This window comes from Equus caballus, chromosome 2, assembly GCF_041296265.1.
Source record: "Equus caballus isolate H_3958 breed thoroughbred chromosome 2, TB-T2T, whole genome shotgun sequence".
Classification (NCBI taxonomy): domain Eukaryota; kingdom Metazoa; phylum Chordata; class Mammalia; order Perissodactyla; family Equidae; genus Equus; species Equus caballus.
Window position 1 is genome coordinate 106532106 of NC_091685.1, and position 26294 is coordinate 106558399.

A 26294-nucleotide genomic window follows, 5' to 3' on the forward strand; every position below is an offset into this window, starting at 1 on the left:
CAAGCTAGCAACATGAAGTCAAGTAAGGCAGAGATGGGAAGAAATGCCCACAATCGGCTCTCTCCAGCCAGCACCACCCACCTCCGGCACATCACAGTGGCAATGTCCAATTACTACAAAGTTTCTAAATACTTCCTATCATTTTTGTACTCACCTCCTTGCAGAAGGCAGATCACACTTCGCATAACCCTGACCTAGTTACTAATCTCTCTAGTGTAAGAATCCCCAAAGAGGTCTCCTAAAGTCCATTAGCTCACTATTTTAAATACTGGACTCACAAAGTTCTAAGAAAACATTTTCAGAAAGGGGTTTACCCAAAATTAGCTATGACAAAATGGCAGGAGCTCAGCTCTTGCCTTCTTTCCCTCCTTTTTTCTTCTCTTCTAGAAATATTATTATCTCAAAGACCTCCCGATCTCCTCTTTTATTTTCTTCCTTCTCTTGTCCTCCCTTTCCTAAAGGATTGTTCTTCCATTTCCTTTGCCTCTCTTCAACATCATAGTCAAGCACAACCTTTCCATGGTCCACTCTCTTCCTCCTACAATGCAGCTTTATTGTGGGGATGGGATCCTAGTCTTTGTTATGAGGCGCAACGAAAGAATAAACTCACTCAGGCAACTCAAGGGTACAACTCAAAGCAGCAAGAAGATTTAAAAGGCCTGCAGGATTAAAGGCAGATAATGGAGAGTTACATTAGCCCTCTTTATCCTTGCTTTCCCAGAGCCAATTCAGCTTTGTTCTTTTTTTTTTTTTTTCAAACACAGAGCCAGCCATTAGTAGAAAAGCCAAAGACTGTGGCACACAGAAAAAGGATAAATGGCGATTGGAGTGGGAGTGACCAGCACTGAAGTCCAGACAAGAGGTAATTAGGGCTGACCTTGGGAGGTGGCCATGAGAATAGAAAGAAAAACACAGATACAAGCCATAAAGCCATATTTTGAAGTAAAATCAACAAGATTGGATCACTGATTAGAGATGGAACAGCAAGGGCAAGGGAGGAAGATGGCGCAAAGTTTTCAACACTGACTGCAGCCAAATGAGTCATCCTGGAGCTCGGCTCCAATTGAATTACTCAAATCAGAAAAAGCCTTCAATGGCTTCAAGCCCACTACACACAAAATAAAGTCTAAATTCCTATATAAGGACTGCCACAATTTTGCACCAAGTTATCAGCAAGCTGGATTGATTCATTCACTCAACAAACATTTATTGAACAATTACTATACATCATGCTGGATCTGGGAATCAAAAATGGGAAAAAGTCAGCATTCCTGACTTTGAGGAGTTCAGAGCCTAAAGGGGATAAACTTTCAAATAAATTAATGCGCATATGCTCAAGCTCTATTCACAATGTTCTCTTCATCTGAAATCCCTTTTATTTACTGAGTGCCTATTACATGCCAAAGTCTGTTCTTGGCCCTGGAGACCCAGTCAAGTTATTTCCATTCATTTCTCAATCAGACCTATAGATATATTGATTTGGGATTGTCTGCATAGAGAGCTGAAGCCAAAGGGTACCTCTAAGGGGAAAGACTGAAGAAGAAGAGAACCAACACCAGACTCTTGGACTAATGCCTACAGTTCAAGGATTGGGAAAAGGGAGAAGAGCCAGAGTGGCCAGAGGAGTTACCGGAGAGGGAAGAGAAAAACAAGCGTCACAGAAGCTGGGGGTGGAGAGTTTCCAGAATAAAGGAGAATCTGAACTGTGTTCGGTGCAGCTGAAAGGCCAAGAGAGAGAAGGCTGAGAAAGGCACCACACAGCCAGTCAATCCAGGTGATAGATGGCAAGAGTCATGAACAGGCCGAGGGAAAGAAGTTGGTGGAGAGGGACAGATTAAAGACGCACAACTGAGCAACGGAGCGCCTTATACAGACTCTGAAGCTGGAACTGGCGGGGCACAGAATTCATGGGCGCAGGTGGAAAGGCTGGCCTTAGAGAGAGGAGAGACCAGACAGCAGGAAAGGACAGATGAATACGCAGAGACATGGGGTAAAGCAAGGTCACAGAGGCCCCAGGGGAGTTGAAGTGGACAATCTCATGTTTGAATCCCAGATACGCCACTTACTTTCTGAATCTTATCAGGCAAGTTGCTCAAGCTCTCTGATCCTTAGTCTCTTCATCTAGAAGATGGATATAAGAATGCCCTTCTCATACAGTTGTTGCAAGAACACACTGAGAAAATATATGTGCTACCAGTTTCCCCTTGCCTAACCAGTCTAAGGTACATATGGGGGGGTCACATAATAAAGTCTACTGGCCCTTGCTCCTGTCTTCTCATATAGGACAGCGGCCTTCTGCAAAGCACTCTAGAAAAAGTGCTCACAAGTGAGTCCCTGTCACTGAACTCCAGTGGGTCAGCCAAGCCTTTGGTGTCCCCAGACTGCTGAGCTGAAGTCCTGGAACAAACGAGACCCCACATCCAAGCGTGCTGCTTCGTACTACAGAGTTCTGCTGAAGCAGCCTTTCCAGCTTTTACTTAGAGCCTTTCCCTGACCCATCCTCCGCTGGTCTCAGCCAGGGCCTGGACAGAAACCTGAGGACAAGCACTATGCTACACCTACCATTATCCCTCCTCTCTCACGACCGGCTTTGAGTCAGGCTCGGGGAGTCTCTTTACCCTTCATATGAGCATGTTTTTGGTGGGCCCACCCCATTAATTTGCTAGACACCTCCTGTTACATATCAGTCTCAATCTAGATTACAACAGACCCTGGCACACAGCAGGGGCTCAATAAAAGTCAGTTCCCTTTCTCCCTTAATTCAGCACCATGGTTTTATTTATACTTCTGATTGGGATGTCCCTTCTCCCACCCTCAGTCACATCTGGGTTTGACCCAGGTGCACAAAAACTTGGTTATACTGTATTGTGGTGACCTGGTAAATGTTTACCAACCAGCTCTCTGGAAGAATAAGCCTGATTTTGTAGTGTTTGCCAATTTTCATGGTGTAAACACTCCCACAATGGCCGATTTCAATCTATCAACATGACATCAACCACCTTGCAAAACTTCTGAAACTGTAACAATCAGTTCTCCCAAGCTGGTATTAGCTGTCTCCAGCACACCACTCGACAGGTTACCTGGAAGTCTTGGCTAGTGGCGTATTGAAGCAGATCTGAAGTTTACGCCCATTTAATAAAGCCCCGTGTATGTCCAGCTACTGCTTTGTAAAGACAACATCCCACCCCAACTGGATGAATTGCAAAGGTACCAAGATCTCATTTAGAAATCCTCACTATTTTCATGTGATTTGAGAAAGGATTGTATTTAAATGGCGTTTTGGCATTTGGAGGGAAACAGACACGCCCTGTCGGGTGAAATCTCAGGGATGATCAGTGAACAAAAACACTGTCACCAAGTAAGTAAACAGTGACAAGTTTATAAGATGCTGTTGGCAGTAGCTGGATTTCTCAGCGCTGAACACTTGAGCTGGGCATGGTGGGAGCGGCTGGTTAGCCATTTGTCAGGCAAAGTCAAAACAGCCCTCCAGCTACAGCACAGACGGCAGTCTGCAGCTCGTCAGCATTTTATTTATGACTCTTAATTAGCAAGCAAAAAAGGAGGGAAGAAGTTCCCAGTTTGGGATATACATACTTATACATACATATTTTGCCCAGAAATTATCTTTGTCAAAATAATTTAAATCCTTACAACCCTGGGATGTAGATATTATAATTTACATTTTATAGACAGGAAATTCCATCCTGCAAGGTAAGTATAATTATCCTGATTTTACCCATGTAGGTTCAGAGAAGCCAAGTGATTTTTCCAAGGTAACACAGCTAGAACATGGGGGAGCTGGGACTGACAATCTTCAAACGCTAATGCAAAAGGCTCTTTCAAACACACCATGGTTGGCTCTTACCTGGCACGTCATAGTAATAGTCCATTGACTTTGGTTAAAAGAGAGTTGACTACCAAACTCATTACACTTGTGAGTAAACTTCTCGTTCTTATGGTTAGAATTAATTCTTCGGAGGGAGGGGAGTTATTGAGCCAGTGAGGAACAAAAGATGACTGAGTAAGCAAGGTCAGCTCTCTGCCTACTTTGGAAGAACTTGGGGTCTGGCACTGCGACCCACAGAGTCTAAGCAGGCAAAGGGTAGGGAATAAAAAGTGGATCCCATGAGTCCAAAGTGACTCTGCTCTATGGTGAAGGAGTCTTTGAGCTGCGGAGCCTTCGAGTGCTTGTGAGGTGTAGGAAGCATCAGACACACGAGCGGGCCTGGCAACTCTAAACATGTCAGATTGCTTACGCCAACCATCTCCTTCCAGATGGCACTTAGAAAGGGTTGCATCAATTACTTCTGATCACTGATTTGACCAAAAAACAGGAGTTATTTATATAAGATAGAAAAGAACATTTTTATTGACATAAATCTTCATTATTGCAGGTTTTTGTTTTTTAAGTCCTGTGAAATCCAAAGGACAAAGTGTGTCTATTTATTCTCAAGGATTCCAAGCCTCACTAAAGGATGAACTGGAAGGCCACAGCTTCCAAACCCTCTGAGGAGGTGTGGTTGGCATTGTGGAGATGGCCAGTATTTCTGGTTCTCTCCTCCTGCAGGGACATGAAAAGATCGCACTTCTCCATCCCCCTGAAGGTAAGCAAGGCCATGCAACTTTGGCCAATGAAGTACGATCAGACGTAATGTGTGTCACTTCTTGGTAGAATTAGTTAAGAATTAGTGCACAGTTATCCATGCTCGTTTCCCCTGCTGTAGCGATCCCAGCAGCACACACCGAGATGACAGACTGTCTGCCATTTGGGTCCCAGAGTCACTCTGTCAGGTAGAATCTCCACTGAGTTTTGGAAGCTGTTCTTACCACAGCATAATTTCACCTATGCTAATAGGAGAGGAAAATAGTCTGGTGGATGAAGAAGTTAACTAAGAGGAAAAGTGAAAAGTAGAAAGTCAAAGGCTGAAGACTCCTGGACACTTCTAATCCCACAAGAAACATGGGACTCTGAGTGCCAGAAAACTCAGTATGTAGGGTGCCATTCTTCCTGAAGTGAGCAAGAGAAGGTAGAAGTTGGAAAGTTGGTCAAAATGAATCTATACTTCCAGGTTTACAATCGGATGACTGGAAAGGATCTAGAACATAGTAAGAAATCTCCGGAGCTGAACATGAAATTGAGGTTGAGTCAAGTCAACTTAACAAATATCCATTGAGTGCCTACTCGTTGTACACTGTGTTCGACATTGCCAGAGATGCTTAGGAGTATAGAAGCCCCTTCTTTCAAGGAACTTACAATCTAATCAGTGAGCTCAGACTTAACATCAGGAAACATCAAATAATAGATTTTTTTTAACTTCAGATAATGATAAATGTGATGTCACAAAGCAGTGCAATTAGTGACCAAATTCACCATATAGAAATCCCTATACATGTGCTGAAGGGATTCAGCCACCGCTAAAAACCTAACCATAGCTTGCACCCTGCTTCATCCTCACACCCAGTTAACATACTCCCACCACTGCCTTATGGCTGAAACTGGTTACAAGTGGAAGAGATGGAGGGGATGTTCAGGCTTTCAAGGCAAATAGCAGAAGGAGAAAAAGCTCCTCAAGTTCTTTGTGACTCAACTGGAAGTAACCAAATGCAAATAAACTGCCTAGTTTTGATACGTGCCCTCAGTGTAAGAGTAAAAGGACTAGAGGAAGGCCAAGGCTAAGAAACTGCAGCAGCTATCTGGCCATCATATCCCATGGGCCCCCCTCGCGCCTGCTCCAGATGGCTTGGCTATAATAACCAAAGATGCTGCCAACTAACTGGCAACAGGTAAGTTGCTCATTGCTGCATATGTTATGGCACCTAGAGGTAGAACTTGAGAATCTGTTTTTGGATTAAAATATAAGTCAGATCTTATTAAGTAAAACTTGATTATGACAAGGAGACTAGTATCTAATCCAACCACTCCCCTCCCCCGTCCTGGCCCAAACAAACCTGTGCTGTGCGAAATTGCATGACATCATGGTTCAAATGAAGGTTCTGTTCCCTTTTCTCCAAGTCTCTGGAATCATTGAAGGTTGAGGGTAAATTACTACCCTTAAGTGTGTTCTCCAAGCTGCATGATTGAATTCTTGCAAAGAAGCAAAGAGGTGAAGAGTTCTTCTCTTCCTAGGGTTTGAGCAACCCACCAGGGCAGCAGTACTCTGCCACCAGGGCATCCAGCATCATGGAGCCTCAGAGAACACTGCTGCTCCTTCTTTTGCATGGAGAAAGGGGCAAAAGGTCAGTCAGTGCCTTCCACACCCGCAGCCCTTCTGAAGGGTATAGCCGTGCTCACCGTTCAGGCTGGGGAGCACCCTGAGCAAGTCTTTAATAAGGGTGACTCAAGGACTGCCAATCATAGTCTGGTTCATCCCCTGCAAGGTGGTCTAGCCTCCAAAGCTCTGCCCAGAGAGGGACTATGTGATTATGTGATTAACTGAACTAATGAGTCTCTCTCTCTCCTATCCTTCTCTTTCTTTCTCTCTCTCCCCTTCTTTTTCTGGATATTGAATGGGAGATACAGGGAAGATAATCGTTGAGTTGTTAGTGGGAACAAAGGTTGAAAAGATATAAATAGAGAGCACATGCCATATAGGAAAGCTATGGGACAGAGGGTATGAGAGTGCCAAAGTCAAGATTAAGCTAAAGAAATTAACTGATGAAAAGATGCACAGAGCTAAAAGCTGGGCCAAGTTGGTGGCAGCAATTGTGGTGTACACAGAGGCCAAGTCCTTATGACAAATAGAGGTGGGGTAGGAACTCCCATGGCTGAACTGTGCTGAACCCCCAGTTCCAGCTTCCTCATGGCCTCCTGAAGACTAGTTACCCATGAGTCCTGTCTCCCGTATCCTGGGGATAAACCCTATCCTCAAAGTTGCCTCAGTGTTCCAGCTCTTGCCCTCAAACCACCTAATACACATGTAGAGGGCTAGGTTCTCCAGATACCTGGACCCTGGCCAGGCTAGACTAGCCCTGATGCTCCCTCATCCAAGTCACCAGATGCTTTTCAGCACAGGCATTTGACACTTAACATGTCAGGCTACATTGGCACTTATTTGTGCAGGTTTTGATGCTGTCTCAACAGCTATTTTTTCTATGGAGTATTTTTAGTATGAGATGGGGGAGGGGGCTGGGAGAATAGTTAGGGAAGAAGAGAACTGTCGTAGGTGGGAGGTGGGGACAGTGTCGCATTCTCAATGCTTGTTAAGTGTCTTGCACATATACATGCTCCAAAAGACGATTGTCGATGGTGCTGTCTTAATCCCACCTTCCTGTGTTTATAAAGACAAGTACAGACAACTGAAAATGGGGTTCCAGGGGATCCCTGGTGACTGAAACTCTTCCTCCCTTAGGGAGTGAACCAGCGAACACACAAGTGTACCCATGTGGTCTTCATAGAAAGATATCACATAGGGCAGAAGATTTCAGGAAGAAAAAAGAAAAAAAAGAAATCTTTTCAAATCCATTTAAAACAATCCGTGCAGCTGTTTCCTGAACTCTCCAGAAGAACTGAGATGCAAAATGCTATATCTCCTCTCCATCACTCCCCCCACCCCCACCCTGCTAACTGGCTTTCAGGTGACGCAATGATGAGACCTCTGCGGTGAGCTCTGTCTGGAGGGATGCAGCCAGCTAACAAAGCATGGGGTGCTGCCACCTCTTGGATGTTCGTAGCCAAAGCAAGGCTCTGTCCCAGAAAGGATGTATTTCGGTGATATTATGAAATGTTAACGGGCAATCTGTTCTGAAATAATTGCTCAGTGTGTTGGCCTCCTTTTCCATTTTAGAAATTCAAAGGCATTGCAGGCCAAAAGCAGTGCCAGCCTGTTAGTGGTACCTACATTGATTAAATCTAGCCCATCACAACCACAGCTACACAAAAGCTCTTTTTCTCAATTAATAAAACGCAATTAATGGTATCATTGAAAAACTCCTGCCACTTCAATTTAGAGCTATGTACAGCTTCAATTTAGAGCTGGGGGCAAATTTTAGGATATGCTTTTTTTAGCTAACATGATTAACAGCACCTAATTTCTGGGATACACCCAAATTTCTGCAGGGAAGAAAGAACGTTTACCAGAAACATATACAATAATGACAGCTTTCTTCCCCTTCTTTCCCTACACACACACACACACACACACAGGCTCACACATATGCAACTCAATTCAGTTCCAGTTATTTGGTGGTCACACTGTCTCCCTTGCCTGTGGGAAACCTGATATGTCCACGCTGGAGATATCCAGGGTGCTCTGAAGTAGGATACAAAGTCTAAGTCCTTTATTGCATGATGGCTCTTTTGAAATATTTATATTGATCAGCCCAGTTCCTGAGAGGAAATACCTTGTTTCTCTTATTCTCCCAGGTATAGGTCATTTGAGCTGTTGGGTTGTCATTTTTTTAATCTCCTCATTTCCCTAAGGATGGTGAGAGGATGATTTAAACGGCAACATTAGCTGCTTTAGGCTAAATTTTCAAAGCTACACCAGGGGAGTTAAAAGCGCAAATCCTGTTATTGTTACCGGATTAATGCACAGAAGTCCCAGAATGCCACTTGGAAATGTAGCCAAGGAATATTATTTTAATGTACTGTATGTTATTTTTAGACTCAACCATAGCCCAATTATCAGCTGGCATATCAAAAATGAAACAAGACAGATAGCTGTCTTTAATCCAAAATTCTAATGAGGTTTTTGATGTTTGTGTTTTCTCATCACTTAGAAATCTGGATATTTGGAGAAAAAAGTAAAAGAAACTACAACGGCTACCTCCTACCTGCTCTGTTGCTATAGAGGCTGCTACTTAGAGTACTGGTTCTATAGAATATTTTATCACGGTTTTTTTTTTTTCCTTGGAGAGGCAGGTGGTAGGAAAGGAGGTATTAAATCATTGAGACCTCTTGACCACACCATAAAAAGCTGCAAATCAACCACAGCATACTAATGATTTCAAGGCAGCAAGTCAGGGTTCCTGCCACCAGTCATTTCTATTTCTGCTTTTACACATCTTAGATTGTTATTTAAAAATAACTATCTGCAAAAGGTCTTCCAGTTGGAGTAACTTTGCTTCCAAGTTGCCCTGTGGGCATCAACCAACATTTATTGATTCTCTAGACGCCTGCTGTTGGGTTTTATTAAACTGGGCCTGTCTTTCCTTTTGACCTCCGGGTAATTGCATGGATCAGGAATGACCACTTCACTGTGTCTTGGCTACATCTACTCTGCTAGATGATGGCCCCCAGAAGAACTCTTGCCTTTCCGTTAATCAAGAAATCCTCTACACCAGTCGTTCCTCTCACTAATTTTAAAATCCCAGAGCATCTTTTGCTATCTCAAAAGGTATTGCATCTTTCTAAAAGGAACAAGCACGCTTGCACAGACCTGTTTTTGTGTGGGGCACAGTGGTGGGCCGTATCCCCACTTCCGTAAACTCCAGGATTTCACTTGGTCAGTAAAGACAGTTTCACTTGGAACTCTCTCTGTCTTTGGCCACCAAGGACTCGCAGATCCCAGAGCCATCTCAGCAAAGAGAACCAAACCCCTTTGGCACCACAGTGACCACCAGGCCTGACCTTGCTTTTCGGAGCAGATGTGAGGAGAATTAAATGAGTAACGTTCTAAGAAGCACTCAGCACAGTGCTTGGCACACTGTAGGCTCCTCTGAGTTAAGGAAGGCACAGCACCAACAATTTTTAAAATTCATCTTTTATATTTATGTGCATTTTTCAATTTACAAAATTATTTTTACACATTATTTCATCAGCAATACAGTGATGAGCCTCGTTAATGCCTGCGGTGTGTACTTGATGTGCATTTAATGTGGAGCTGACTCAAGTTACATGTCGGCTTTTCCCGTGTCGTTTGTACAAAGAGGTTGGGCTATAAATAGGACTGAAATGAAATTCTGCACTTCAGTTTCTGGGGCGTTATTCACATCATAACTACTATTCATCTGTGTTTCATCATCTCTGAAATGGAAGTGATTGGAGCCTAGACACTCAAAAACCAGAAGAGCGCTCCCAGTTGTATATCTGAAAATTTTAAAATAGATTAATTAATAATTCTTATGAATATTTGCTATTGGTATAACAATAAATTAAGCACTATGCTATATATACTTTATGAATAGTTCCTCCTCTCAAGGAACACTCATCTAAGAACTACCAGGATACTTGTGTACACCTATACTTTATCAAGAATAAAAACTTACCAGCACCTAACACAGTAGCACACCTCATACTTTATAATTCCACATATTCATGGAATAAATACGTAAATGAATGAACACTGTGAATCACTAAAGATGAATTTCAGTGTCAGTTGGTGCAAGTAGAGAGATCTGAGAACTCATTGCCCCATCTGTAAAATGAGAGCACTAGCACTGCATTGGAGAATTATTATGAGGATAAAGTGAGACAATGTATGCTAGGCAGCCTTCCAAAATAGCTCTCAATGATCCTCGCCTCCTGGTTTTCATGACCTGTGTAATCCCCTGCCCTTAAGTGTGAACTGGTGATGTGCTTCTAACTAACAGAATATGGCAGAGGTGGTGGGATGTCACTTCTGTGATTAGGTTACAAAGACTATCACTTCCATCTTGCTAGTGTTCTCTCTCTTGCTGGCACTCTCTCTTGCTCTCTTGCCTATGAGATGCTCAGATGGCAAGGGACTGAGGTAGATCTCTGACCAAAAGCTTGTGAGGAACTGAGGCTTTAGTTCAACAGCACTTGGGGTTCTAAATCCTGCCCAAAACCACGAGTGAAAGCAAATTCTCCCCTAGTCAAGCCTTGAGATGACCACATGCCTAAGTAGCACCTTGATTGTGGCCTTGTGAGAGACCCTAAAGCTGAGGACCCAGTCAAGCCACACAAGGACTCCGGACCCACAGAAACTGGGAGATAATTAATGTTGTTTTAAGGCAATTTTGGTTTTTGGGTAATTCGCTATGCTGCAGCAATAGGTAACTAATACCAGGCCCTATCACACCATGGCTTTTTTAAAGTATTCACTTTATAGAAGCCATTTTATTATATAGCAGGGTTGTAAATTAAAGTGAGCTTGTCTACAGGACTAGAGTTTTTACAGCTAGCAAAGAGAATCACAGAGTTGCCCTTACTAAGGAGAAGAGCTAACTAGTTAGACAGTGGAAGGGAATGACTGGGATCTGTTCTGCTGATAATCTATCTCCTCAGCAAACACCAAGACTAGATCTGAATTGCAACCAGTTCCAAACAGCAGTGATGAAAGAATGTCTCCAATTACACAACTGGTGGGCAAAGACGCAGTTAAATTCATCACTGCTGAGCAGGGGTTGAAATGGCAGTGGTCTCCTATAACCACTTCCATAAAACATTGGGAAACACGGTTGTTTAGTGTGAACCCGGGCCTTGCAGAAATTAAATGATTCCCTCAGCAGTCCTATTTTGAACTGTTCTCATCCCCTGCTGTAGACAGTTGGCTCTTAATCCATTTTATAGAAGCACTTTCTGTTCCTTGGATAAAAGGAAGTACATAAATTTCAAGTGCCATATTACCATACATGCTTGGTTCTGTTTGGGCACAAGCACGTTGTTCTTGTCATAAATTCTGACTCAGAATGGGCGCTCAGGATTTACCATCTCACTCTTTATAGTTACAAGATCGACTAAACTGATTACGAGAAGAAATATGTAAGCTTTGAAACTGTTCACACCAGTGATGTGGCTCAGTAGCTTATACAAGTGGCAAATAACAGTCAGCCAAAAGAAGAAAATTTCAGGAGAGACAAGGCTCCTAAAAACACAGGGTCGGTTGTGTTCAGAACTCAGGAGCAGTTGGTTCTCTTTGAAGCCTGGAATACTTTCTCTACTCCCTGTTGTTGGACTACGGTCCTTGGAAGCATGGGTTTATCGCCGTGTAGTTCTCCCTCCATCACACTGGAGTTTCTAAGGCCCTTCTCTTCTCCGGGGGGTGGCACCCCTAGTAAGTGAGGGGCAGTCATTCTGGGGAATGGAATTTTCTCAAATCCTCTACATCTTCAGCTACAGATTGTGTGTGTGTGTGTGTGTGTGTATGAATATGTTGGTTTGGATTGGTCGTTTTAGCTACTCAAGAGGGATCTTGAGCCCCACTACAGGCTTCTTTTTGCACTAGTCCAAGACTTGAGGCAGGATAGCACAGTCACTCATATTGAAGGCTGTGTAGGTAGACCACAGGGTGCAAACCCCAGCCTCACTGTTTACTAATGCGAGGGCTTGAACAAATTATTTAAATCCTTTAACCCTCAGTTTCCTTATACAAAAAATAGAAACGATACTACCTCTCTCATAAGGTTGAGGTGAAGATGAAATGTGATAATCCATATAAAGCATTTAGCGTTGTGCCTAACACATAGTAAATACAGTGTAAATGTTAATGTTTATAGTATTATTGGTTTTTTTGTTGCTAATCTTCTTTTCATGTGTCAAACTGTTAGCTCTTTGAGGACAAAGAATGTAGGGATTTTAGGCATGGATTTTCACATAGTTGGATATTTGTGAGTGAGTTTACCTAGGCTGAAAAAAATCCCTGCCAAGCAGTATTGAGAATGTCCTCTTTTCTATTCAATCTACCATCCCTCCCTTGGTGATCTCATCCCCTTACGACTAAAAACCATCTGCTTGCTGACAACTCCCAAATCTAATATTTTCAGCCCAGATCTCTTCTTGAACTCCAAATTCTGGTATCTAACTGCCTACTTGACATCTTCATTAGGATGTCTAGTGAATATCTCAAACTCAACACATCCAAAATGGAACTCTCAACCTTCCCCCCAAAACCTGCCCCACTGTAGTTTATAAGTTGGTGGTAATTCTATTTATTCAGACACTCAAGCCAAAATTCTTGGAGTCATTCTTGCATCCTGTTTTCTTTTCATAACCTATGTTCAATTCATCAGGAAGTCCTATTGGTTCTACCTTCAGACTATATCTAGAATCTAACCACTTTCCACCACTGTTACTGTCGCCTCCTGGTCTAAGTCATCATCATCTCTCACCTCCAATAGTCTTCTTTCAGAAATAAAACTTTTTGAAATAGTTTTAACTATATATTCTGAACCTTTTGAGAGTAAGTCCTATCATCCCAAGGTATTCTGTAATGTGCATTTTCCAAAAACAAGAACACTCTCCTATACAACCAGCATACAACTCTTTGAATTAGGAAATCAGCATTGATACAACATGACCATCCAATCTCATTCAGATTTCTCTAATTGTCCCAAGAATGTCTTTTTTTCCTCTGTGATCCAGGGTCCTCTTAAGAACATGTGTAGCATTTAGCTATTATGATTCTTTAGAGTCGTTCCATCTGGAACAATTCCTGAGTCTTTCCCCCTCTTTCATGAACTAGACACTCTGTAGGATGTGTGATACATTCTGTAGGATAACCTCTGTCTTAGTCCATTCAGGTTGCTATAACAAAATACCACAGACTGAGTAGCTTAAAAACAGCAAACATTTATTTCTCATAGCTCCAGAGGTTAGGAAGACCAAGATCAAGGCACCAGCATGGTTGTGTTTTGCTGGGGGCTATCTTCCTGGTTCATATCCATAGCCTTCTTGCTGTGTCCTCACATGATGGAAGGGAGGTAGGGATCTCTTTGGAGCCTCTTTTATAAGGCGCTAACCCCATTCATGAAGGTTCTACCCTCATGACTTAAACACTTTCCAAAGGTCCCGCCTTGTAACACCATCACATTGGGCATTAAGATTCTAGCATCTGAATTTGGGGGACACACAAAAATTCAGGCCACAGCAACCTCCAGCATGGAATGTCTGATGTTTCCCCATGATGAGACTCAGGCAATTCACTCTTGGCAAGAATTCCACAGAAAAATTGCCTTACTTGTCTCAGTGTATCTCATCAAAAGACACAAAGTCAATCCATCCCACCAATGGTGATGTTAACCTTAATCACCTGATCATGTTGATGTCTGCCAGATTTCTCCACTTAAATTCACCATTTTTTTTTCTTTGTAAATGACTAATATTTTATGGGGAGCTATTCCTATATTATCTAAAAGTACCGTGTTCCTTATGAAATCTTCACCAGTCAGCCTTAGCTGATTGACAGCTTCAACCAAAATCAACCACATCTGTGACGGTTACCAAATGGAGATTTTCTATTTCCATTATTCCTTCTACATTTATTAATAGGCATTCTAAGCCAATTTTTTTAGGCAAGCTTTCCCTTTTCATTTATTTATTTATACCAGTATGTACTCAGGGATTCTTATTTTATTCAATGGGTTGTAATCCATTAATACCATTTCTTATGCTAAGATTGTCCCTGATTTGGCCAATAGGAGCCCCTGTTTCCTTTGGAAATGTCCTCATTATTCAGTGAGTATTTCCTTATTTTCCAGCATAAGAAGATGTTCTAGGTTCACTGATACTTTCCAGCCCCCACCCTGGAATCAGCCATTGGCCATTTCTCCAAGGACCCCTGGCTTCTTTTAGTGCAGGATGGTATTTAGAAACCAACATCTGGGTAGATAATTGTATTCATTGTTACTAGGGTGCCATTGTTTGTAAGGCTTCTCAGTGGACATAGTTAGGAGATACGTATATGTATATTCATGGACACATGCATTTATATCTATAATGAGAGACTGAGAGAGTTCATTCTGATACCTCCAATTCCAAAACCACACTTTAGAGTTCCTTCTAGCCTTTCCCCTTTCTGTGCTTGTAAATTTCTTCTACAACAGTGAGAAACTTAGCTTCCATTATCCTCATTATATTTATTTATATGTGCAATTAATTTACTAATTTGCTCAATATAATCAACCCCCCACCATGCTGGCTGTCTCTTATGCCTACCACCTCTACACCGCCTCCTCTCTGCAGTATTCTCAGCTGCCGGCCCACCAGCATTTACCTCCCCAACCTCAGCCCATGCCTCTGCATGACTCTCCAACTCCCCTTACAGCTGCCATGTTGTCTCCTCCATGTGGAAGGGAACAGGAAGGAGGCAGGGATGCAATAGCACCCTCCACCCCCTGGGTTATCCTCACTCGAGAGAGTGATTCTGATAAAATGTAAGTCCAATCATGTCAATCCTCTGTTCAAAACCCTCCATTACACTTCATTTCTCTCAGAGTAAAAACTAAAGCTCCGATGATGGCCTAGAAGGTCCAACATGATCTGGGACTTTTTGCTTCTCTGAGTTCATCTCCTCCCATTTTCCCTTTCACTCACTCTGCTTCAGCTACAGTGTCCTTGCTGTTCCTCAAACATGTCTGACATGCTCCTGCTGTGGGGCCCTTGTACTTGCTCTCCTTTCTACCTAGAATACTTCTGGCCATATAGCTGCAGCACTAACGGATTTACCTCCTTTAAGTCTTTGCTCAAACGTTATCTCATAGGGCAGTTAGCCCTACCCTAACTATCCTTCTAGAAAATGAATCCTTCCAAACACATTGGATCTTCCTTTTCCTTTATTTTCCAACTCTATATTTTTCATTGCACTTACCATCTTCCAACATGCTGTATAATTTACTTAAGCATTATGTTTATCATGTATTATCCATCCCCCTCCTTTTTATTCCCCCAACTATAACATAAGATCCTTTGGAACAGGGGTTTTATCTTCTACTGATGCACTCCAAGCACCTAGAAGGGTATTTGGCACATAATGACTGAATAACTGAATTAATTAATGAATTAACATGAGCATTATTATCTCCTTTTTACGGATGAAGAAACTGAGTCTCAGAAAAGCCAAAATAATTGTTCCAAGACTCCAAGCTTAAAATAAATTGCCCAGGTCACATACTATTAAGTCACTGCTGAAATTCTATCCAAAATTGTGTAATTTATAAACCAATTGGCATTTTAATAAATATTGATTAATTCGATTGACTAACTCAGAATGGGCACCTCTAAGGTGCCTAACTTAGAACCAAAAAACTTTCTAAGAACTATGATAAGAGGACTTACTGTGTATTAGATATTAGTATTTCCTCAAAAAGAAAAAGTTAGTTTTGTCACATGTTAAGGAGCAGAGTCAGAAAGAGGTTCTTGAGAAGTTGGCGAAATCTCAGAGTCACTGAGATCATCAAAATGATTTATTCTGTACTTTCTAATTCTACTTCCCTTATTGAATCAGGCCAGAACTCCTGCTAATGGAGAACTTCCCTAAGAATAAATGACTTTCCATCTCCCCTCATAAAGAAAGAAAATCCTAGAATAAATTGGTTTTATACACAAAGATGTTCATTATGGCATTGTTTATTATAGTAAAATAGTAAAAGTAACCAAATGTCTACCATGTGGGAACAGTGAAGTAAACTGCGATATATGCTTTTGTCAAGAACTGGATTTGTACTTGTGGTCCTCCAACCAAACTCAATGTCAAATCTACTCAAATTAAACTATAATGACCAATAACATTTATTGAGTATTTACTATGTGGCAGGCAACGTTTCAAATAATTTATATGTGTTATCTCTTTTAACCCTCAAGAACTCTATGAGACAGGTACTATTATTAACACTATTTTACAGATGAGGAATCTGGGGCTCAGGAAGGCTAAGAATCAGGGAGTAGACTACTGAGAGAAGTGACCTTTCCATCATGCTAGAAACTAGGTAGAGACAGACACCTGGGCTCTCCCTCTGCTTCCTCACTTTATCAGTCTGGGTCCCATCAGGAGAAAGAAGACACGTGGTGATTTGAGCAAGAATGTTTAACAAAAAGAACTACTAATCATATCAAGAGATTGGAGTAAAAAGGAACTGGCTACTAAGAAGTAAAGAGAACTCTAAAGAATATGGGACTAAGGAGCAGCCACTACCTCCCAGGGCTGAGATAGAGTGCCCACAGAATGCTTCTAGCCTCTCCTCAACCAGGGCTAAAATTCAGACCTCACTGGAGAGGTCACAGTCAAAGCTCAATGAATGGCAGAGAAATTGCTATGGTGCCATGTTGGTGAAACTTGCTGGAAATCTGCTATCTGGGACTTGCTGGAAATCCATTCTCTAGGGTGTTGGGAAAGCTGTTCACAGGAGATGACTCACTGGAGGCATGCCACCACAAAATCACCAGGAAGAGGGGCAAGAATAAGCTGCTGGGCACTGGGTGCTGCTGCCTACCATGCACGGCAGAAGCCAGGTGCTGGAGAAGTCACATGCACTCTAGGAGTCTGTTTAGGGAGCAAAATTCTTTCCTCCTGAAATGTCTTTCAGGCGCTTTCTACTGCCAAAGCTTAACACGGTATCATCTGGCAAACAAAAAATGTTTAAAAGGCCCATATACATTTTCTTGGAGCAGGCAATGAAGAGTGAATTGTAACCGTAAGGCAATAAATTGATAACTGACACATCCTCTAAGACAAGAGCATCACTTATTCTTGCTAAGTTTGGTTCCAGGAAAGGTCGGTGTTGTAATAATTATCTTCGGCAAAAGTACATAGTTTGTTGGTGTAATTTCTTCCAACGATACAAGGGCTGGTGAGAGAGTTGTGGAGCCTTCCAGATCCAGAGACCTATTATGGAGAGTATCAGCTGAAGCCATGTGCCTCATCTGGATCAGTGCAGAGCAAGAGAAGCTATGTGGGATACGCTACATCTATCTGTTCCCACCCTCTGAGGACACCTTTTTTGTCCATAAGATTTTATATTCCTGCCCAAGTAATTTGGCAACATAATCAAAGCTGACTTTACGTGTACATTGCCATCTCCTCTACCAAGCTATGTCCTACCTGAAATGCTACAGCATTCCATAGAATGTTATGCAATCATCAAATATGTTATTAAAAAGACTTCACAGTAAAATGGAAAAACATTCGTGTTATAATTCAAGTGAAAAAACTAGAGTGCAATATTGTAAGATAGGAAAAAAAGCAAAACTGCATAAGAAACAGCAGAAGGAAACACTCCCAAACTCAGTCATTGTCTCTAGGTAGTATCAGAGTAATTTTCTTCTTTTTCGTATTATTTTTCTATATTGTACAAATTATACTATAGTGAGCATGTACTTATAACTTTGGACAAAACAATTTATCTAACAACAACAAAAACAACAACAAATATATATATGTATGTGTCCTGAAGTCTTAAACCGAGCCAAGGCTTGGGATCCAGAATTTGACAAATAGAGCTTTCTAGACAGCATTGGAACCACTTCTCTCTAGTTTACCCAAGCCAAGGCAACTGGGACCCAATAGTGGTCTGGACAACTGAGGTTAGATAGATCATCTGCCCCAGATGAGGTGGAAAAGGGCAATATATTTACAAAAAAAAAAAAAATGAATTCCACTTCTTGAACTTTAAGAGTTACTGAGACCTGGGGCCAGCCCTGTGGCGGAGCGTTTAAGTTCGCACGCTCCACTTCAGTGGCCCAGGGTTTCGCCAGTTCGGATCCTGGGCGGGGACATGGCACTGCTCATCAAGCCATGCTGAAGCGGTGTCCCACATGCCACAACTAGAGGGACCCACAACTAAAAATACGCAGCTGTGTACTGGGGGGCTTTGGGGAGAAAAAGGAAAAATAAAATGATTAAAAAGAAACGAGTTACTGAGACCTATTCAGATATCACAATAGGATATAAGAGAAAACCAAATATAAAGAATTAACCAGCCAAAGATAGGAATTCAGCCATATCTAAGCAAATACAGAATTTGAAATGTCAGCAACTTTCTTGTTAAAGAACTAGACAAGCCAATCTCCTTATAATTCTAATAGCAGATTTAGGGAATTTTCTAAACACTGAACTCTCAGTTTAGGCCCCTATTCCCTGGAAATTTTTATTTAAATGTCTCCTTACAAATCAGTAATTTCCCCTACACCATGACCCCTGCTACATATTAAGAACTCTGCAATTCTAAACTCTAGGACACCCTCATAATTCTCCTGCAAAAACCTTGGCAGCCACACTTCCCTTCCAATTCCATAATAACTTGTAAAAAGAAAAAAAAAAACTGGAAAAGAGGGAAGAAATTCAAATAGCAAATAGTAAGGATTATAAAATGATGGAATAAGCATCAACCATTCCTTACCTGTGGATGCTCCTTGCCCAGCCCACAACTGGGAACAGACAATCTGAACAGACCATCCAAATGAAACTTGCTGGGAGGCAGTGGATGACTTCATGACATCTGAGGATCTCTTCCAGCTCTGGAACTCCATTATTCGGCAGAGGTCTGGTGTATAAAGAACATACTAGAAAGAAGCACTCAGCCTACAACAGAATGAAAAAACGAAGAAAAGTTGAGGCTGTGAAGGAAGAGAAATACTAACTAGGGTGATCCTAGTTTGCCAAGGAATGTCTGGTTTTACATTAGAAGTTCTACATCCCCGGAAGCCCCATGATCATGGGCAAACCAGAATAGCCGGTGACCCTGCTACTTGGATCTGACAAAGATTATCTTCTTTGAGTTTCCATGCAAATAAAAAGTTTTAACTAACTAAACCTCATCAACCCCTTGCCAGAGAGATAATTATTTACCTCACTTTCAACTAATGACACTGATTTCTGCCCCTTCCACTCAGCTCTGTTTAAGCACCCACACAGGGACTGGACTCTGTGGGTCCCTCCCACTGGAGTCAGGAGCAGCTGTATGTAGTGAAAGCCTTGTCCTGCTGGAAACGTTCAAGAAAGATGCTTATTCTTTCCTTTACTAACTCTAAAATGGCAAGCCCTCCAGGAGAAAGGGCCCCCTCTGTGGTGGGTTCTCTGACTACAGAAGAAATGTATTCCTGAAATCCTAATAAACTCAGAGGCCCACGTGGTTCAGTTTTTGATTAGCACTCTCTTCAGGAAGCACAATGCAACAACCCGAATAATTTAATAATCAATCCTATTATTTATTTGTTTCTTCTTAAAAGGCAATAAAGAGTATCCAGATACATGATTTACACAGTACTTTCCTCTTTTCTCTGCTTCCTTTCATCTACTTCCTTCTGATGTTTTAATGTCTCTGTCTGCCACCCTCTGTGATCCCCAGAAAACCTCCTCCTCCACCCCCAGCCTGTGTGGTTTTCTTTCCATCTTCTCCTCCCTCTACTGTCATCATACTAGCCCATCTCCCAGAAAGACAAGGCTTTTCCATAAGGAGGCGGGAGGACAGGAGAAATTGGGTTGGTATTTACGGGATTCTCTTTGGCAGGCTAGGAAAGATCGGACGTTTGACAACATTTCCATGTTAACTATTTTTGTTCCATGGCACTCCTAATGTTGGTAAGTGTCTGACACATACTCATAGCATGTTGGTGCTGGAGAAAGAATAGAATTCACGAGCCCAATCCCCTAATTTTAACAAATGGGACAGCTAACAGAGACATTAAATGATTTGTCCAAGGTCCCCAAGTGTCCTTCCCACTGCTCTATGCCAAATGCACTTAAATCCTGTGACTTGTGGTTATCAAAAAATAATAATAATTGTCAATGCCCTCCAGCCAGAGGCCACCAGAAACACATCTGTAGTTGAATAAATTGGGATTATTGCATGCTGCAGTAAGGGAGAACACACGTAGTGAGAAACCATGGGGTGTTCTGTAAGAAAGTGTGAAAAAGGACTTATTATAGACTTTGGGCTCTGTTAGGTGATTTGGGGGAGGGTTTAAGGAAGTGAGATTTGCTCTGGATTGGGTGCTATCAGGAAGTGGGAGTACTTCTATAACTGAGTGTCTTAATAAGTCTTATCAAGAAAGAGGGAAGGCTAGAGCCAAGCAAACGCTATATATAATTTGTAAAGAGTCAGCAGTCACTCATATGAGCCAGAATAAAGAAATGTTTGGTCACGTTTGTGGATTGGACAATGTCCCTATTTTGTCTGTGTTCAAACATGGTTACACAGTGGTCTTATTTTGTTGGGTTTTTTTTCCTGAACCCTCCATGATCACAGAGTGGCCCTGCCTGATGTTGACATTTTGTGGAATTGCTTATGTTCAACAGGAGAGCACCGAGACCTCTCTGTGTCAGTCTAGCTCCTAGACGTTAGGGGCTGCTTTTTTCTTTCTCATAATAATAAAACTACCATGTAATGAGTGGGGGGTTTTTTTGAGGAGGAGGAGGAGGATTATCCCTGAGCTAACATCCACCACCAATCCTCCTCTTTTTGCTGAGGAAGATTGGCCCTGAGCTAACATCCAAGCCCATCTTCCTCTATTTTATATGTGGGAGGTCTACCACAGCATGGCTTGATAAGTGGTATGCATAGATCTGCGCCCAGGATTTGAGCCTGTGAACCCTAGGGCGCCAAAGCGGAACCCACAAACTTAAACACTACGCAATGGGGCCGGCTCGTAATGAGTGCTTTTAATGTGCCAGGAAAGTTTTAATCTTCATCACCATCCCGAGAGGTAGGTACTATTATAACTCTAATTTTCACATGAAGAGTCAAAGGCTTAGTGAGGTTGTCCGATTGCCTAGTTCACAGAGCTAGTAAATGACAGAGCTGGGCCTCAAAACTAGGCAGGCTCTCTCCAGGGCCTGTACTCTGATCTGCTATCTGGTTCTGCTAAGTATAACCTGGAGTATTGGAGGGGAGGGGGCTGCTAATCCATGGAGATGTAGGATATTTTCGCAGGAAATACAATGGGGAGAATAAAGGGTTCGGGACAGCAGTCTGCACTGAATGACTGGATCATGAGACACTCAGGATGGAAGAAGAGAAAATGTGGTAAAAACCAGCTGTGACATTTTGCCCATAAAATCTTCGTTGGGAACAGTCTAATAAAAGGAAACCCGACTTATTGTTCCTTAACTGAAGAATGACTTTTATGATTTAGAATATTATTTTAAACTTTACTCTTTGTTTTCAGTATGAATTTAAATCGACTGACAAGAGAAGGAAAGATCAGCAGCAACTCCTCTGGCACAGTCAGTCAGAGCATCTCCATGTAGTCAAACGGTAAAGCAAAATTATTCAGAGCTGTGTGATGGAAGCTGCAGGCACCTGGCAGTACCAACGACTTAATCATAATGATTAGGGGAGAAATATGGTTATTAATAGCCTGATAAATGCATTCATTTTTCAGAATCCCCTTATGGAGAGAAATGACAGAATAAAACTCAAATTAACAGACAAAGGCCCCCATTCCACTGTTCCACACACCCGCAGCTCCTCCTGACTTCAGTGGGTGTTCTGGGCACAGAGAAAGAACAGGAGCAGGATATTGATCTATTTCTAGTATTCGAAAGAATTCTTCTCTCTGTATATTTCAAGGCAGCCAAGATCCTAATGTTACAGCAGTGCTACATTCTGTGCTCACCTTAACAGATCCAAGTAACAGCACTGAGATGCAATAGACACTCTTTTCCCAAACTAAAGAAAAACAGAGTTCTCTCAGGTGTGGGGTGGGAGGTGCTGGGGAGGTGGTTTGATAAAAAGAGAGAAAAATGGGAATGGAAAAGTTGCTCTTCAGCTACCGCAGCTTTTCACCAAGCTGTTCTTATCACACATTCACACTTTCAGGTATCGTTCAACAACCTAATGTACCTCTACTATGTCCAGCACTGTGCTAGGCTCTAGGAATAAGAAGTCCATTAAGACTTGTACCCTGCCATCAAAAACTCTACTTAGGTTGTCTCTCTAATTTTTCTTTACACCACATCTTGGGTAGTGCTTGATAGATGTTTCCTACTGATGACAATTATAATGATAGTATTGACAATGATGACAACAAAAAACACAGCTGTCCACAAGTCTAAGTGGCAAACATTAAAAGAGTTGTCCCAAAGAAACTTTCATTCATCCAAAAAGTAATTATGGAGCAACTATTTTGTAGTTGAGATGTTGCTCTGGGCTCCGTGAGAGGTATAGAAAAGGCTTCCACTCCCAGGAAGGCCTGGTGATCTTACAAGCTCACTCTGGAATGGCTAAAAATTCCCACGTTGGCCTTTGGTTTCTCCAGACCTCAGAAATGACTGATGGACAGTCAATTTGGCCCCGCTGCCTCAGTTTCCATTACACCTGTAGGACAGGTTGAAAATTGGCCCATGGAAGTAGCATATGGGACAAATAACAATAAAGTTAAGTAAATTCCACTCATTCTCTGGGCAGCAATACCAGGGAAAGCACTGGACATCCCGCATTTTCAAGGCCATGCATTCAAGACAAGTTTACTTCTGTGCCCACAGCAGGACAGCAGCACATGAAAGCCACATGAGCTTATGCTTGCAAGTTATCTTCAACAGCACAAGGCCTTAAGAAAGATATGCCTGTATGGGAAATCACCTGACTGTGCCATTAATTGAAACAACCCATTTCATTTCAAAGTGTCAGTGAGCATTGTATGGGCAAAGCATTGCAGGGTGAAGTGACAAGAATGTGGATTATTTCCCAGATTTTTTCTAGGAGCAAATAGCAATCACTGGCTATGGGATGGATTATTTGCAGATGCACATGGCTTCTTCTGCCCCAAGAAGAAGGACAACACCCCCGCCCACCTCCCCACCCTTGTTTTTCCTCAGCTTCCACCCCACCCCCAATGCCACATCCTTGCAAAGACATCTGCTTTTCTGGATTCCCGGAGAGTCCACCTCATGCAAACTTCCCAGCATCTTTAGCCATGCCCTGGATTCTACATCTGATTCACTTTTCCTGTTCCAGATAAGCACTGCATCTTCACATTTGCTATTGTGATCACTGTTGAACCACAAAGACAAGGATGGATGAGGATAAAGATACGCTTCTCTGCACAACATACAGAAGGAATGGTCCTGGATTAAATCAGGGTTCTTAACCTCAATAATAAGGAAAAGCACATGGATCTCTGCTGACTGAGATCAGAACCTTAGCAAGCCTCTTCTCTCAATAAAACACAGAGAACAAGGAAAGAAATTGACATTTAACGAATACTTACTATTTGCCTGGCCCTCTGTTAGGTGCTTAATACTATCTTTTTATCTTTATATCATTATGGCAAGTTTGGTATTATTATTCTCAATAAATCCTAAAAAACATTCCAGAGGCTGAAAGAAGGTAAAGAACTTGTCCAAGGTCCCCCAACTAGTAAGTGAAAGAACTGAGCTTTGAGCCCAAGTCTGTCTGATGCCATTGCTGTCACTACATCCCTTAGTCTTTCATGCTGAAAATGTACAAAGAGGGGTCATGAAGGTGAGAGACCCTCCCCCGGGATCATAGTTTACAAAGTCAACAAGTCATACTTATCTCTCCTATAAACCTGACACAGGAGCAAATGGATTCTAACCCCTTAGATGATCTAAATACATTTGTGATTTTCATTAAAGCAAAATAGCAATTATGTACTTGAAATATTTATAAAATAAGTCAACTACATTTGAGGGAAAATGTAAAAGCATTGCAATTAAACAGATCTGCACACACTGCAGGGTGTTTTTCTAACAAAAGGAGTAAGGAATAATGCTGCTAATAAAAACAATGATGATCTTGTTTAAATGTTCTAATAACTCATTCAGCACTGTTCTGAGTGGAACTGTATATTAGTAATTTCAAATAAAGTCTTTGATGAAAGATTAAATATATCTTCTGCTCATTCTCCTCTGCAAAGCTAGTGATTCAAGTGGCTAATTTGTTCCCTTTCTTCTGGTAAAATGTTTTAAGTAATCTATAAATGTTTTTCTCCTTCTATTCATATTGTAAGAGGAACCAAGTGAATAATAATGACTAAAAATAGTGAGTTATACTGATGCATTGGAACATAATTGGTGCTCCCACCATCACCACCACCACTAGACACACACACACAAACAAGCACACACACATTAAATTCTCATTTGGGCTTCTAATAAAAATGGGCAGAATCTCACATGTCAAAACAAATATTCATTCAGAAAACCACATTAAACAGGAGTTAACCTAAGACAATTTCCTGGTCACCTTTGAAAAAATTATCATGCTAATTAATAAGGAGTAGAGTTTTTGTTTTCAGAAAGGGGGGGATCTAAAGGTGCACAATATCATACATATTTAGCTCTTCCAGCAGAAATAAAGGTGTGCTGATTAAATTCTAAACTGAAAATTTTCTCTTTGACACTTTGAACTTAATATGCAGTATCTGTGGTGCTTCTACGCGAGTGTGGGACACACAGGCCAATTCCTTTTAGTCTCTTTGGGCATGAAGGACACACAGTAATAGATCAAAACAGTTGCATGCATTGAAATGTTTCTCCTAAATGAACAAACCTACATTTAGCCAACATATCGGATTGGTCATTAATGAAAAAAAAAAAAAAAAAAAAAAACCTGTTTAGAGGACAATATTGGATGTAAAGAGCTTTGTTTGCAGAGCTGTGCTGAAATTCTCTAATGCAAAGCAAACCAGCCATAGTACTCAACACACTTTCTATTCACAGCCTCCACAATTCCTATGGGCACCCTGAAGGAAGAGATAATACCGTATTATTTCTCATTTTCTCAGTTTATAGTACTAGGCATTCAATAAATATCTGTTGAATGGAATGAACGAATCTATCAATCAACATTCGGTCTGAACTAATTTCTACATTGGTAAGCATAGTTCTAATGTTTTCTTCATCAGGTATGACCTGAAAAACATCCTAATTTCAAAAAACAGGTCAAGTCTTGTTTCTGGAGCCTACAAAGCCCATTATGACTTAAAACATGTTGATTCAGGTCCCCCCAGAAATGAGTACCAAGGCAGGTCACATTTTCTCTGAGGATAAGATTCAAGCTTGTCAAAGCCAAGTCTCAGGCCTTGGCCCAAGCCCATTCCAGTCCAGGAACATAGAATTCCTGAGGAGGAAAACTACAATGACGAGAAGCACAAGAATCCCAGGTAATCTACTTACTCCAAATTAAGGTGAAATGAAAACCTGAACTCTCAAAAGATATGCAAACCCATCTGGAGGCACAACATTATCCACAAATGGGGTGTCAAGCAGGTCTGCACAAAACAGTCATCTCTCTTACTGGATGACCAAACCAACTAAAGACCCTAGTCCTTTAGAATAAAAAGGGTCTTTGCGGGGAGTGGCATTAGAGGTGTAAATGTACAGTCTCCTGATAAAAGAGACTGTTTGATTTCAGTCGGTTTGTGGAACTCTTAGATCAGGACTTTTCCTCTACCTCCAGCATGAGGGCCTCTCTGCTTTCCAAGCTTACCTGTTGCTGGACTTGCCTTGGCATCTTTCCACCTATTAGCCATTTCCCTTGTAACTGCTTAACCTCAGTCCTGACCACATCTCTAATACTGACTCCTGCACCTTCATCTAAGTCATCTAGTCCATTTTAGGTCCACAGACCTGGACCTCAGAGCTCAGCCCAAGAAAGAACACATCACTGAAGACAGGGTTGAGATAAGGTGCCATGTGGGTGATTCAAGAGCAGAA

General features: G+C 41.7%; 1 long non-coding RNA gene across 2 annotated transcripts in view; it reads right to left on the minus strand.

The window, feature by feature from the left end:
* LOC106782867 (uncharacterized) overlaps nucleotides 1-26294 on the minus strand; it is a 91382-nt gene that overhangs the window by 40765 nt on the left and 24323 nt on the right. For both annotated transcript variants that reach the window (XR_001380220.3, XR_011435669.1), the window contains one exon: nucleotides 19015-19196. This is a non-coding gene — a long non-coding RNA (uncharacterized lncRNA). The remainder of the gene's footprint in view (nucleotides 1-19014; nucleotides 19197-26294) is intronic.